This window comes from Rhea pennata, chromosome 4 (assembly GCF_028389875.1).
Source record: "Rhea pennata isolate bPtePen1 chromosome 4, bPtePen1.pri, whole genome shotgun sequence".
NCBI lineage: Eukaryota > Metazoa > Chordata > Aves > Rheiformes > Rheidae > Rhea > Rhea pennata.
In genome coordinates this window covers 48,851,271-48,867,299 of record NC_084666.1, presented here as the reverse complement: position 1 = coordinate 48,867,299, position 16,029 = coordinate 48,851,271, and the positions used below count along the sequence as shown (strand labels likewise).

General features: G+C 40.0%; 1 protein-coding gene across 2 annotated transcripts in view; it reads right to left on the bottom strand.

Moving 5' to 3' along the window:
• The window catches only part of NR3C2 (nuclear receptor subfamily 3 group C member 2), a 222,757-nt gene that overhangs the window by 65,463 nt on the left and 141,265 nt on the right, over window positions 1-16,029 (bottom strand). The gene's annotated exons all lie outside the window — the stretch shown is intronic.

Sequence of the window (16,029 nt, the reverse complement as noted above, 5' to 3'; positions counted from 1 at the left end):
TCTAAGTCAGGAACTGCAAGTAATTAATGATTCTTCTTCATTTCTGCTCTCTTGCTAAAATAGCAACTCCTATCATGTTCAGGAAATGTTAAATTTTGTAAAACAAAGTTGATAAAACAGAGAAATAAAAGCATAAGGCTGGAAAAGATTGCAAAAGATTGTTTAATTCAAGCCCCCCAACAGAAGCAAGTTAAAGCCATTCAAACAGTCCAGACAAGTACTTTCCCCCCCCCCCCCCCCCCCCAAAACTTGTTTTAAAACCTTCTAAGGAAACAGATTCTGCAATTTTTCTACAAAACATACCTTACTGCTTCGCTAGCCTTCAAGTTAGGGGTTTTCTTCACTTTACTTTTAACTTAAACCGGGATGTTTTGCTACCAAAGTGATGTTAGCACTCCCCTCCCATCGTAAAGCAATAGATCACCACCTGCCTTACAACAACCGTACGCTTACTGAAAGATTTACGTTCCCCATCTCTTAGCCAGACTAAACAAATCCAGTTCTCTCAGTCTTTCCTCACAGGTCATGTTTTCTAAATCTATCGTCATTATTCTTTTCTGATCCCTTTCATAAAGCTTAGTGACGAAAACTGGACTCGCTTTTCTAGCTGAGTATCACCATCACTAAGTAAAATAAAATTGTTACTTCCTGCACCTTGCACACAACGCTCCTGCTAACGCAATCCAGAACCAGCTTTGTCCTTCGGCAATCGCATTGCGGGGCTGACTCAGAGTCGTGCTCCGCTCCTGCCGCGCAGCCGCACGCTTTGTCCCCACTTTGTGCTGGGGAAAAGCACCTGCCCTTACCGAGGAGCCAGCTCTCTTCTTCCTCCGATAGAGTCGCACGTTCCGCTGCCCCATCCCTCAGGAAGGGCGAGGGAAAAGTCCAAAAGCCACTCTGGGTACAACGGCTGGAAGAGTAGCATGCTTTGGGTCTCCAAACAAAGACGGGAGCGAGGAAGCCTCGCAAAGGCATGGGAAAGTGAGAAAACAGAAGTGATAGCTAAGGACCACATAAAGCAGAGAAAACTTTGAAAAAGCTCAACTTTTAAAATAGCACCTCATGAAAGCATATCGAAATGCACGTAAAATTCACAAACTTCCCTCCTTCCTCCACAAACAGAATTAATTCTTTGACTCACAAAATGACAGGCAAAGTGGTCTTCTCCCTGCACAATGCCAGAATCATCAAGCTTTTTCCCAAGATTTAAGAAGAAAAAAGCTGGAATTCATCTCCAACGTCTACCTTGCAGAACTATGAAGATGGTACCTTTTGCAGCTTCTGGACTGGAACAAGGACTTACTTTTCTCCGTATTTCCTAAGCGGGAAAATTACCTTCACAAAAACAATAACATGTGTAAGGCAACGTCTTTTGAGTAATTATTGCCACCCATTCGGGCTGTTAAATGCTATTAAGGCCTCCTTAGCACAGCCAACTCCATTAAAACCTTCTCCTACTGCTCACTTCAGTATATACTAGTCTAACCACCCATTTTAATGAAATTACTCTTGATTTCACTAGTAAACGAGGGAGAGAAAAAACCTGAGTTGAATGGCTGCAATTCTGTACTAAGATTCCCCCACTTCCACTAATAAGTGTTATTTACTGCTCAAACGGGAACATCCCTGCCTTTTCCCTTTACTGCTTCGGCTGTCTAATGGCACCAGCCTGGTTTCTGCAACCGTTCGGATGTGGGGTACGCAGCTGAAGGAAACAGAAAGCAAACATGCTGCAGACAATCCTTAGGAGGAAGGAAGCCTCTCACCTAGAGAATATTCTAGCCAGCAAACTGAACTAGGATTTTCTGCTTTCTGGTATACTCCTAAGGAAAGAATTTGCCTCCCACAGTAAGGAATCACATAATCTGCATGTTTTAACCTCTCATCTGTGCTCTCTGAGCTATGTGATGTGTTCTTCTTATCCAGCTCGGAAACCTGCACGTATTTTGTGAAATTAATATTACTACTGTAATCCTTTGTATGTTCTTTTAATTAATAGAAACATATTACTTCTATCTTTTTATAAATCAGTATATAAATACAATTACTGCTAAAACTTGCCATGGCAATTTTCCATACATAAAAAAGAATCTGCTGTTTCATAGGAGTTCTATCACATTTTCAAGAAACAAATTGCATATACCTGAGGCTTTTATTTCACAATAGGTCCTCTCAAACAAATCAGCATTAGAAATATGGTAAGATGAATTTCTTCTAAAATTTCAGTCTTCACAAAGTCTCTGCTTCTTGCAATTAAAAAAACCAAAAGTAAAACACATGCTGTTTAGTGGAAATCAGAACTGCATTTTCATTTAAGAGGTCCATTTGTTACACAGTCGAAGGATTTTTTTTTTTTTTTTTTTTTTTTTTTTTTTTTTTTTTTTTTAGCAGTTGACAACTGCCCAGCAACAGCAGCCTATGTTTGCAGTCACTATTTTAGGCTACATCACATGTCAATTACATAACCTTGTTTTACTGCTCCTGAACTGGTTAGAACAACCTGGGAAACAGATTAGGGCAGTCCCTCGAATGCGCAATCCGGAGGCAACCGCGTGCCCACTTCGCCCACCCCCCTTGCAGCTCCACTAAGTCCCTCCTGCACTAACTAGTTACTTATTGTTCGAGCTAGCTGCAACATTTGATAATTAGCTTCCTCAGCTCTGCTTAAACCAGTCCAGTCCGACCACAGCAAACTAATAAACTCAATTCCTACTGCTAAGATTTATGAGTAAGGCAGCATAAGCCTATAAAAGCCACAGAAAAAATATAGAACTTGCATATGAGTATTACCCTTTCACTTTATACAGCAAATGCTCAGGGTTTGCATTTCAGATATCAAACGCTCAGAATTTCCCAAAATTCAGTCCAGTTCCAGGGTCTATCACCTTTATAAGTCCATAGCTCTAGTCATCTGATCATATAATTTCCCAAACAACAGGCTTTGCTGCTGCACGCAAAGGCTGTGTATGGCAATTGCTCAAAAAGACAACAATTTATTACTATTATTATTAAGGAGTGTGCTAATAGCATAGGTAACATCTAAATCCTTCTCTGAAGCAAAAATTTAGAATTTTCTCTCCTCTATAATGAATTTAAAAATGAATTAAAAGTTTGTTTTGCCTTTGGGAAATTATTTACCACATTCAGGGTACTTCCTGCTTGCTTCCCACTCCCAATGACCTCCTGTTAGCTCTAGATCCCAAGCTATCTTTCTTTCTTTAACCTTTTATATTTCTATATTAATTTATCTACCAATTTTCATTATAAATTTGTATTCTTTTTGCTTTCTAACTCACTCCTTTTTTCCCCTCAATAAAACTTATTCTCTAAGATTTTTTTTTTTTTTTTTTTTTTTTACTTTTACCTTCAGTGTTTTATCCCTGTCGTGTTCCACAACTCTTTCTTTGTCCTTTCCATTTCTTTCTAAATACCTTATTTTCTCTGTTCAACAAGTACCTCGTTATTTCATCGGGCACATTTTCATTGCAGTTAAAGGGACGGCTACAGCTCGTGTTCACATACCTATGCAAAGCATTTTAAAACTAGCTGAGATGTGGATAAAAGCATGGTCTCAACAGCATCGTCTTCCATGAGTGCCACAGGAGCCAGCTAGGACTCTTTGAAAGCCCCGGCACTCCTGTTGCTTGATGCCCTGCACATTCTACAAACTTTGGCAACACAATAACTTTCTAAATTTTCCAATATGCTTTAAACCTTTTACTTAACTGCCACTTTTAATAGACTATAATTAAACACTGTTGACAAAAACATTCTCAAACCAAGCATGTTGGCCTGTGATCACCTGATCTTCCTCCACCTAATTAGAAATATCTGCTACTGTTTCTTCCTAACCTCTTAGAAAAAAGCTGAAGGTTCTCCTTAGATGATGATTATGTTTTGAGGAAATATTCGGGAATACCTCACTGGTTTCATCCAGAAAGCTAAAACTTTAGAAACACAGGATGAATAAATTCAGTGTTTCCACTAATGGTAACTAGGGATATAAAGCTGACTCTCTTTTCTTCTGGAAGTGGATTGAGGAGGGCCATGTTCCCCAGTACTTTTAAAGCGCTGTAACAATCACAGCTGCCTATCATTAGTAACAATGTACAAAATTCTACCTTATAGCCAAAAAGGGGAATAATTTTTATCCAAAATTAGCCATCAATAGATACTTAATGCAACAATTTGGAAATATGATATGTATTTTTTTGTAACTGGCACACTATTACACACTCTCTCTGCAGATCTAAGAATGCAATTTTGATACAGAGATTTTGGCATGGAGACCATCTCCCTCTGCTTCTTACCTTCCCAGAAGACTTACTTTCACACAGGGCTGTGACCAGGTTAACAAAAACAATTGATATGGTCTGGTGATGCTGGCAAAGGAGGCTAGAAATTATAAAAATGGTTCTCACTCACTATTTTAAGCAGGCTGAAAGGGCATTGACAAGAGAGATCAAGGGGGGAAAGGAAACTTGGCAAGTGAGCAGGGGATGTAGCCTTAAAAAGGCTACTACGTCCTGCAGGAGAAGCTATCCAGCAGAGAAGAAATCAGTTAACAACTGTGAGATAAGTGAGCAGGAAAATGCATGCAAATATTTATAATTCATATATATATATATATATATATGGCTTTTTTGTTTTTGCATACTTAAAGCATTCCGTAGAATTTTGAAAACCTTCTCAAAGTATCTCTCCGGTGCTCCAACTACTCATTATCCAGAAGGACTGATTTACAATCTCAAATTATCCCCAAAATTGGGACTTGGAAAAAACCCATATTGAAACTATGCCCTGTGCCTCTCATTCTTTCAAGAGCCTACAAGAGCCAGGCTACACATTCCCACTTTCATGTCGCCATAGGAGGCAGAGTTTGGACCAACAAAGAATGTCAAAAGTCTGTCCGAGAGGATGGCAAGGGCCTGCTGAAACCCAGACAAGCTAAAAAAGCCTGTAGTTCAGCACGTTGGCATTTAAACCTAACAGCCCAGCATGGTGGATACTCAGCAAAAGGAGATTCACTATTCTGTAGTTCTCTCTTCATATTGTCAAAAAATGTCAAATGATACTAAATAGCATAGAAAAGGACTAGGAAAACATACTTTTCATAGGAAAAGTACCTGATTTTTGCAAAGCTTTTCAGATGCAGTGAAATCCCACCACACTAGAAATCTGTTTATCAGGGATAACAAGGAAAAATATCTACAAACACCAAAATATTCAGTTATACATATGTTTTGTTTCTGTTTTCAGATTTTTTTTTTCAGTTGTTTCTAATCTTACACAATATTGTGTACGGTAATAGAAAGAGTAGAAATTGAAGTTTTAGAAAATTTTGTTTTGACAAAATAAGCTCTCTAATACGTTTGTAGTAAGTTTCCAAATACTCATGTTGGTTTAAATTTTAAATGAAAATTAATTCTGAAGTCTCTAAACTCTGTTACCTACAGAGCAGCATGTATGGCAGATCTGCAAGAGAGCATGATAGATGTATGATGCCTACTTCTACTTTCCCAAGCTAAAAATCTGATAAGGTATTCTTGACATACTACAACTTTGAATGTACTTTAATGGAAAACTTGTACATCCAAGCAACAGCCCAGAATGACTGCAAATACTTTTAAAGTAAGCATCAAGCAAAATTCTTGAACTGTAACTGAAAACCTTGTTCACTTTTGCTTATAAAAGTGCTCAACTGTTCTACTGCATTTACATATGTGGTACAGTATCTTGCTCTAAAATTAGCTTTCCAGTTTCACTGTTAGATTTTAAAAATTACACAGTGTAAGAAAGATTTGTGTAAAATACCAAGTTCATTTAAGGGAAAGTTTAAGAGGGTTGAAGAGGGGGGATAGTACCATGCAATATGGAGCATTACTTGGCACTGTAAGCATTTGCAGCAGACTATATGGCTGCCTAAGTGACTACTTTCTGAAAATATTCACTCTCGAAATTATTCACATGCATTAGTATTTTCAGGTGGAAGCCTGTTATACTCTCTCTGTTCACCCATTTCAACCCATTCAGGATGCTCCTACTGATATATTCAATTTATCAGATTTTTCAGGCATATAGGAAATTATCTCCATAATAACATATGAAACAGGCAAGCTAAAAAAGAACTTCTATTCTCATATTATAGATAGGGAATTCAAGGTACACAGTGTTAATCCTGGCTTTTTCAACCCTGCTTTCTAATTTGCAATTCTAGGCTGACTCCTTCAGTGAGATTCATGGTATCTATATGAGATATTACTAGAAAAATAGGTAGTTTGTTTTACAAAGCAAAGTTTTCCCAACTCTTGGTCTCAGTGAAAATGTTCTTTTAACACTTTTTGAAATAACTACCCTTTATTTTTTGAAATAACTACTCTCTATTTTTTGGAAACAGTTTGAACTGAAGTCTGCTATGCTGTTGCATTTAGCATGCTCAGCAGATTATAAATTTTACTCTGTTCTGAACAACACATTATCTTCAAAGCGTATTTTTCTCTTCCAGTTTTCATGTACATTTTACTAGAATTCATACTGGAAATATGCCAAATTCATACTAATGAATATTACTACAAATAATAGCAACAATTTAAAATATAGTCAGCGTATACATTGACAGATCTGGAACCCTGGTCAGTAATAATTTTCTTTTAAAAGCTGCAAGTAATACAGTAACAATATAGGCTTTTAAAAAGAATCTCTTGAGATCTAAGGAACAGAAACATGGCCAAAATAGTATTAGATGCTCACAGAAGTGAACTTAAGACTCCTCTGGGTTTGTTCGCTTGCTTTTGAAAAGGAGTCTGTTTTACCCCTTTGTAATAGTAAACGTATGCCTGTTTATTTAATGTATGCATTGATTTACTTTTATCAGGAACCTCACCTCTATGCTCCTCCAGACAAAACTGAAGAAACAGGAGAAAGAGGATGACCTAATATCAGAGGATTTGATGATAATTATGAAATTTCACAGTAGATTTAATATTAAAATATGGTAACCACATAAAAGTTAAATTAAGCAGCTGAAAAGATGTTACACTGATTACGTTATCTATTCTCATCTTTAAATCAACAAATGTCTCTGTCAAAAACAACCCCTGGAGCTGGTGCAGACTTTCCCGGCTGCTGTACTGGAGAGCTGCAGGATCCAGGCCTCTTGCTGCTGAATTTAGGTCAAGCTTGCCGTGTAGCCCTGTCTACAGTCATCATTCACAAACCTCTGAAAAGCAGCTTTTGAATGGAATATGGCAACCTTTCTGCACCAGTGAAAACAGCTATTTTACCATTTGTTCATTTGCTTGATTTCAAGAGGCTAGGTGAAGAATAATTATCAGCAAAATACCAGAGCAGCTTTGCTTCATACAACCACCTCGAATTTTAGTACAGCGGCCCTGACCTCGCCGATTACAGCCGGGGGCTGGCGGCGCCGGCCGGCTACCCGGGCTGGGCTGGGCCCTGCGCCGCGAGCGGGCCCCCGCAGCCAGCGCCGGCAGGCCAGGCGGCCCGGGGGCTGCCCCTGCACCAGCGCGGCCGCGCAGCCCCCACGGGGAAGCCCCGGCATCGCCCACCCACCGGACCTCCATTTCAAGCCGGCTGCAGACCGTGAAGCACCTCCGCTCGCTCGGGGCTTCACAACATCCTCACCCGCACGGCACCTCTCACTGCGGCGCGCGGATCTTGCCCTTCGCACGTCCCTCCGACGTCGAGCGGGGCCAGCGCTGCGGCTTCGCCTGGCGCGCACCAGCGTAGCTCCCGCGGGGCACAGAGCAACAGTGCTGCGGGGCGGCAGCAAAGCTCGTGTTTCAGCAGCTACCATCGGTCGGGGCCTCCGATCCACGCGATTAGAGCTCTCAGTTCCGATCGCCTTACGCTGGCCTTTCACTAGGAATCTCAATTTGCTTTGCCACAGAAAGAAATCAAGCAGTGATTTTCACAGTGGAATCACCCCAGGTGTCGAAAAACTAAAGCCGCAGAGGGTTTGCCCAATTCGCGCGCTCTGCTATTTTCAATGCCTGTAAAGTCATCACTGAGCATTAAAAACATATATACATTTTATACACAAACTGTTTCCAAAGAATAAAGGGTAGTTATTTTAAAAAATGTTAAAAGAACATTTTCACTGAGACCAAGGGTTGGGAAAAGTTTCCTTTGTGAATATATTGTGTTTTAAAGGCACATAAAGCATACTACATATTTCAGAAACATAACTCATTTATATAAAAGTTATTTACATAAAAACAAGCATGTCAAATTTCAGCCCAAATAATAGCAGCCACTTAAAAACAAAACAACAGCAAAAAGTCATCTCAGGGCATAATTACAGCATCACCAAGGCATAAAAAATAAAAAGACTTATTCTATTCTACTTTCAGAGATCATTCTGCTTAATTGACATAATTGCTGTTTCAAAATTTGTTTTGCTCAGTAAAACCCAAAGACCAATTATTGTATAATTTATATCCACAATTCACCTCTGAACTAGAGTATCCTCACTCTTTGCATTCACACTTAAGAAAAACAAAACAAAAAGACACTTCTCAGTCTGTTCATATTTAACCTAAGAGGGGACATGTTTGAACATAGATTTTTACAGTTCTAATTCAATTTTCATAATTAAAATTCCTGTAGTGCTAAGCAGATTTAATTAATTTTACTTTTCTACAAGTAGCTATTTAATAAAAACTCATCTGAACTGAAATATCATTACCTACAAGAAGAATATGAATGGTACAAAAAACCTTTGGGTTAACCTTAATAAAATACAGCAATTTTCTTAAAACGAGAACGAGATTAGCCATTGTCAAAGCCCAATCTTTTAGGCAATAGCTATCAGATCTTAAGCTTGTAAATGAGGTCAGCGAAGCAAATAGATCACTGAGGGTGAAGGTCACTTAGTATAAAGTATTTGTACGAGCTTACCTCAGTTTCACTTGGCTGACGATGTATTTTTTTTTTTAATGCAGTAAATGGTAAGTTTCATAATTGCCATCAAATGCAACCATCATATTTTTGAAAAATGGTAACGACTAAAGACAGAATTCTTCTGCTCTGCAATATATTTTGTAGGTAAAAGTGATAAAAATTGAATTAAAAAAAGGAAATATTAAGAACGTTGCACTAACATCAAGAATTCGATCTGCCTTCTACTTATGCCAGACCTCAGTGTAATGGAGAGCACCCCAGTTTACAGTTACAAAAAGATAATCCAGCCCTATGCTTTTGCTAACACACTGCGAGTATCCCAGCTCTGTTTTGGTGTCTCCAGAAGTAACTCTGCAACTGACAAGCAGCAGGATTAAAAGCTTCCTTGAGCAGATACGCTTGTGTCGGAAAACACACAAAGAGAAGATCAAAATGAAAATTAAAAGCAGATGCACTTTATGTACTAAAAGGTTTTTCCACTTTGATAAGTGGATTATAATGAAGTGTGGTTCCATGTTTCATACAATTTATTAATCCAGTCCCACTTATTTACACTCTGCAGCAGCGTAATGATTTCAAAGTTGGAGCACAGCCAAAACTCACATGCAGAAATAATTAAGAAGTTATGCGGAAAGCTCTGTTGTTGTTGGTTTCTGGCTTTTCCAAGAGACAGACTGACTTTTAGTTACTGGAAGCCTAAGGTAGAATAGTTCTAAAAGTAGAGTAAGAACAGAAGTGAACTATTTTTTGAAGCAGAATAGATGCCACAAAAAGATAGCTTGCACCTGACTTATCCTGCCGTTCCGCCACCTACTCTCGAGAAGCTGCTACAGAAGACCTCTACGCTAGGGCAGAGGCTGTCCAGGGAAACTCTGGTTTTCCAGATAGCATGCGCGCCCTGGTCTTCAGTTCATCTCATCAGCTACATAACCCAGCAAATACAGTAAGAAAACAAAACTCAAAACACTTTAGAAGTGTGGAAGGCATGAGTTCAGGGAGGCCAAAGAAAAGCTGGGAAGTGGAGTGTGTCGGTCATGGTCGGGAGGGCGTACAACCAGGTGAGTGCCTCAGCAAAGCTTCTCCGGTTCCTGAATACGCACGCAGTCATGCCTACAGGCTTGCTCAGACTGCTTCAAGGTCTACACTTCTCCTGCAGTAGTATTTTTGGCAATACAGAGCTGCATCTAGTCCAAGAGTACAAAGACATTTATACTTGCACAAAACAAGCATAACACTCTGCAAGATTAGAATGACAGTGCTTTACCTCTATTTTGCCCAAGTTTAATTGTCTACACAAAATGAAAGTGGAAATCAGGCCCTAAGTATAAAAATCCACTAGTTCTTTCCAGAATAAACAGCACTGTTTGGCAATTCCCTTGCTGGGCACAGCACATTCCTCCTGCTCCCAGGAGTGTCTGCACCTGACCATTTCCAGGATAGTAGGGCCTGAAGATATTGAGCCACACATGAGATCCAGAATGCTAAATATGAAGGATGAAAATACACAGTATGGAAATATGTGTGGAGATGCACTCATGTATAAAATATATTTTATTTATTCACTGATGCATTGTGCATTTGTATTCATTTTATCCACCACATTCCTTGTCCACCAAATTCACTTTCTCTCTATTGCTCACCTGGAAAAACTCTTTATACATTAATATACATTAATAAGAAATTTAGAATCCAGCTCACTTAATACTAAGCAACATTTGCTTGATGAAAGGACCCTATACCAATTCAGCCACTGAGAATTTCTACAGAATTTGTATGTTCTTATGGAGGATAAGACACCGTCAAATACTGACGGTTTATCACACTGGGAAGATATTCTGTGGAGTATCAGAGGGACAACTGCTTCTTCTGATCTTTTCACTGGAAGCAGGAAGAAAGGGAGAGGAGTTGTCAGCACAAGCGGGAATTGAAAAATAATATGAAAGTATGTAGAGAAATTAGAAACAAAGACAGGAAATAAGCAATAAAGTTGCAGTTGGAAAAATGCTACTGCGTGTATGAACAGAATAATCCAAAGAGTTAATAAAAAAAATTTGGAAAGCAATAATGTTGAAAGATACCTAGGAATAACAAATTAGATGAAAGAGGTAACACAAGAGAGGAGAACAAAATGTCAGCAACATTCCTGTTTCTTTCTGTAGAAGCATACAAGAGAGTAGGATGGCGTAACGGTGTGCTCTCTATGCATTTCTTCTGCAACCACACCTGGAATATCGTATGCAGTTCAGGCACTTCATTACTGGAAGATATAAACAAACTGGAGGAAGTCCAGAGAAGTGGAACGGAAATGATTAGAAGCTGGAGGGAGTGATTTACTAAGAAAATGTAAAGTAGCCCTTTACCCGTCTGTAACTTCACTGATAATTAAAGACGGGAAATGATAACAGCCTAGTTCAAGTCTGCAATTCAGTCACGTGCCCCAAGCACTTACACCTTAGGCACTTAAGTACGTGCCTAGTTTTAAGCATCTAGAGCACATGAAGATTTTAACCTGATGAATAGAGTACAATTAAGTAAGAAAAAAATTAGGTTACATACCAGTGAACCTTTCCCAAGAGTAAACTGTGACTACCTTAACTACCATAAATGGAGACTGTAGTGCTTGAGATTTTAATTTTATTCCTGATAACTGAAAAACTTACCCACATTTCTAAAGTTTATTTTCTCTGAGGGGGGCATAGAGTCAATGGGATTATTCAAAACAAGTACTGTTATGTATGCACCTAAGTCCTTGCAAGATCAGGTTTGAGACTGAAAATACGCTACAAACATATAGCACCAAGTGATCCTGCCCTGGTAAAGGATCTACTAACCAACTCTTTTTGTACTGGGCAGTGTAGAACAAGAGGAATGATTCTAAAAAATGAAGTATTATATCCCAGCAGGAAACTAACAGGCTTTGCCTTTCTCCTCACACACTGACATTGGTAGGAAGGGATTTTTAGAAAGGTAGCATTTTATGTAACTGTGGAGCTGTCAGCAGGGCTCTGCTGAAAGACTCTTTAAAAGTCATGTAGACACTGTCAGAGTCTGATCTTGGGAACGGCTGATTACCATCCACACAAATTTTGTATGCAATCTGAAAAAAAAATCAGCTGCAGGGAGCCTGTGAACAAGCCTGCTTGTGTGCTATATAATACCCAAACAACATACCAGGCCAAGAGCCAGGCGTGGGCACGCAGTATCCCTCAGCCCCCTCCACGGACAGGGCAAGGCCTCCTGGAAACATGATCTTGAGGGTAGCCAGGTGACAACCCCCTAAATACAACAACCCCTTCACCTGGTTTCTGCTTAAAATCATTGCTCGTTGGAGTTACAAACAAGCAAATTTTACAGTTCCAGTTGTGAGAAATTTACTGAATAGATTTTTAGCTCATAAATAGGAAAAGGAAAAAAAAAGCTATGCTAAGGTGGGGAGGGCTTGGAACAAGACAGATGTCTGCAATGTTAATTGGAAATCAGCATTTATTACTAAAATTGTGTTACATATGCAAATCTGAATAGCATGCTATTCAAGGTTGTTGTTTATGCAAGTAATGCAAGCTCTGTGTTACAATTTCTGCAATATTCTAAATTTCATCCTTTACCTGAAACCTACATTTAGATTTATGGGAATGAGATAAGTACTGGCATGAAGTCAACAGTTCTCAGCTTCAGTGCATCAATGCCTTGATTTTATATTATATTTTTTTATGGACATTCTGCAGTCAAGTTTAAAGATTTGGCAGAAAGTAAAATGACTGCATGGTTGATCATTGCCTTCACTTCACTACTTGTAAAGTGGTATCTGTAAGCCTGATACTCCTACTCCAACTTTTTTTTTTTTCCACTTTGTACAGTGTATGTCAAAATGAATCTGCAAATTGGATGAAATCTGTCAAAAAACAGATTATCATCAGTGGATCTTGTAGCACTACATATAGTTAAGGTTGCCTGACACTTCTCATTTTAAGACATCATATTCTATTGCTTATAACTTTACCACGCATTAGCAGTTAGGGCTGAAATTCTCCATGCTGGATGTCTGCCTCATGCTGAATTTTATTTTGTGAGTGTAAAAAAGTATCAGCTAGAAGTACTAAGCTTAGTGCAAACTAAGTTTGTGAATAAGGATAGGGAGAAACATGTTGATTTTCCCCCGTGTTGCATTTTTCACAGACATATTTGAGAAGCTCAAGAGCCTTCACACTTTGAGACAGACCCTTTGAAGTATCACTGCTCTGATACCACAGATGTGCCTTTTGCCATCTCATACATTATCACTTAAAATTATATCAGATCACAGTATAAAACACTGAAAACTTGTAGTTTATACGTGATACGACTTGCAAAGGTTTTGGGGAAGCCTGGCTGCCAACCTCTAAAATTTCCTTTTGCAAAGAGCATGGCCCAGTGCAAAGGGACTGAGCAGAGCAGAGCTTTTGCTCCAGCTGTCCTTCCAAGTGCCAGCTGACAGCAGAAACTCCCCAGTGGGCTTTCACTACGCTGCAGCGGAAGAACTCAGAGGGAAGGGGAACAAGGCATGGGTTGCAAGAGCAAACAGAGCCACAAGGAGTTTAATGAGGAGAGGTGAAAGGAATAAACGGAGACAGTATTAGACTTAGAAGGAAAAAGTCCCCAAAATACATGAAGCCTAAAGGAGGGAGGAAGGAAATGCAGGCAGGAGGATAATAAATAAGCTGGAGGACCAGGAAAATGGCCAGAAGAGTTGCACAATGCAGGAGCTGATGACTAATGGAGGAAAAGTATAAAGGAGGAAAAAGGTCAAGAGGTAAATGCTGACTACAGCAGGAGAAGCAGAGGATGCAGATGGACGGTAACCAGATAAACAGAAACAGTAAGAAGAAAATTACTTGGCGCACAGAAAGTTGGGACGCTACCTCCCTCTACACCATTAACGTTAAACCCAGAAACCTGAAGGCTCAATCCCCCTAGAAGATGGCACAGCCATCTACTTCACCAACTGGAAACTAGCCAAAAGCATCTTGAGCCTGACTTGCTACTCTAGCAATCCATTTTTTTCAAAAGAGATACTGCTTTCCACAGACGCTGACAAAGAGCTAGCTAGGAGTACCCAGCCTCTGCTGCAAGTAACCTCTGCTCTGCCCACAGCCTCCACTGCACTGTCATTCACTGAGGCTGGCCTGTCTCAGCAGATGAGCCTGCAACCAGCCTCATGCCACTCTGCTGCTCTCTGTGGGCACAGGGAAAACAGCTAGTGGAAGCAACACAGACTCATAGATGCAAAGAAGGCTCCAACAAACCCCACTGAACCTCCAGATTATTTCTTCCTGACAGCTGCACTGTGACACCAGCCACCTGACAGTGGTCTGCGAGGTATTCCTGTGGCAGACCAGTGCTGCTGTGATGGAGGAATGTCCCAGACATACCCCATTTCACCTCTACCCCTTCACCTATGTCCTCCAGTGAGATAGTGCAGAAGACAGTGCAGAGGTTCCAGTCTACCTGATACACTCTGCTGATGTGGGAAACTACAAAACTTCCCTTACAACCAAGAGTTCAGCTTCAGAAGTTCAAATAAATACTTGCCTTAGAAAATGATAATGGCATTGACATTTAATTTATATTCTCTGATTTCCTAAGCTTTGTAGTAACAAGAAAAGGAGCTTTCATGTCCTAATCACTAAGCAGAGCATCTTTGGAGGAGCATATTCTATGTTCCTACACCACGTTGTGCAGTTCAGCCCCTTCACACACCCCCACATGCCCTACGCATTTGGCTGACTGGCAAAAGGAAGTGCATCCCATAGGTAATTAGGAGTCTGGCAAATATTAGCTGGCCACCCCAGTATGTACACTCTGAATGCCTAGCCCCTTTGGACTGGGCCTATCTTCCAGCCACCTTGGTGGGGGCACCCCACTGGCCACTGAGGCCATGCATCATGACAAATTGCACATTTTCCCACACACATGAAGCTTACACAAACTATAACAGTAGTAAACTACCAACTGCAGTGAAACAATTCCAAAATATTCTTTAACACGGACTTATGGACAGATTTCATCAAAATGTGCAAGCAAGGTAAACTAGTAGAGCACCGCCAGTTATTGTACCAGCACATGCAACTGGAATTACAGTGCTTAGAGGAGCCATAGATTACTCAATCATCATAAATATGTTTTGTCTGTGGAGCTCCACTACCACATCCACACATTATGAATCTATTACAGCTGTAACTTCACACTCCCAAAACAGATTTTGTTAAATCGAACCATGTCTTCCTGCACATATCATTACACTGGCTTTAATTAGGTAACTGGCTCAGTTGTTCCGATCGTTTCAATTGGGAAAACATGTGGCCCAGACCGATCTATAATTAAGACAAACTTTAAATAAAAGTGTTCACATTTAAGTTCTGGAGAGGACGCATTTGTTGCTGCCCGAGGAGCAAAGAATGAAGCGCCTCTGTGTGTGGTGGATTTAAGACCAGTCACTAGAGATCCTCTCTCTGCTCAGTCAGGGACTGCCGACCTGTTTTTCATTATTACTAGGAAGCGGTCAGTTAACCCTCGTCATTAAGCAATGAAGCGCGACAGAGAGCGCTGATTAATGCACTGCTCACACACACAGTCAGGCATGAGGAGAAACCCACGGCTCTGCTTCTGACGCTTTTAAATGGCCATTAGTTATAGTTGTACAAAATGAAATTAACCCAGCTAATCAGGCACTGAGAGGCCACAGCTTTGCTGAGGGTCAAGGGCTGCTAGCAAACCAAAGGTACTGTGTGCCTACCTGTCATGGGAAAAAAAAAACCCAAACCCCAAACCTACCCCAACTGGTTGATTAACGAGAATGAACACATACAATAAATGTTACCAAATAATAAACAAACACAATAACTGCACTGCATGAATTAAGAGAAAAAAAGTTCGTATCTCAAAGAAAGAAATGAAGGCAACAGATTGACTTTAGTTATCATGAAATTTATGAGCAGTCTACTGAATATTACAAACCAGCTGTTGCATTGCTGCAGGTGACCCTGTTTAGACCCTCTCCCCCAAAACTCCTTTGACTGCCCTCCTCTGGAAACAGGTTTACTATTTTCACCCCTTTATAGATTCAGACAC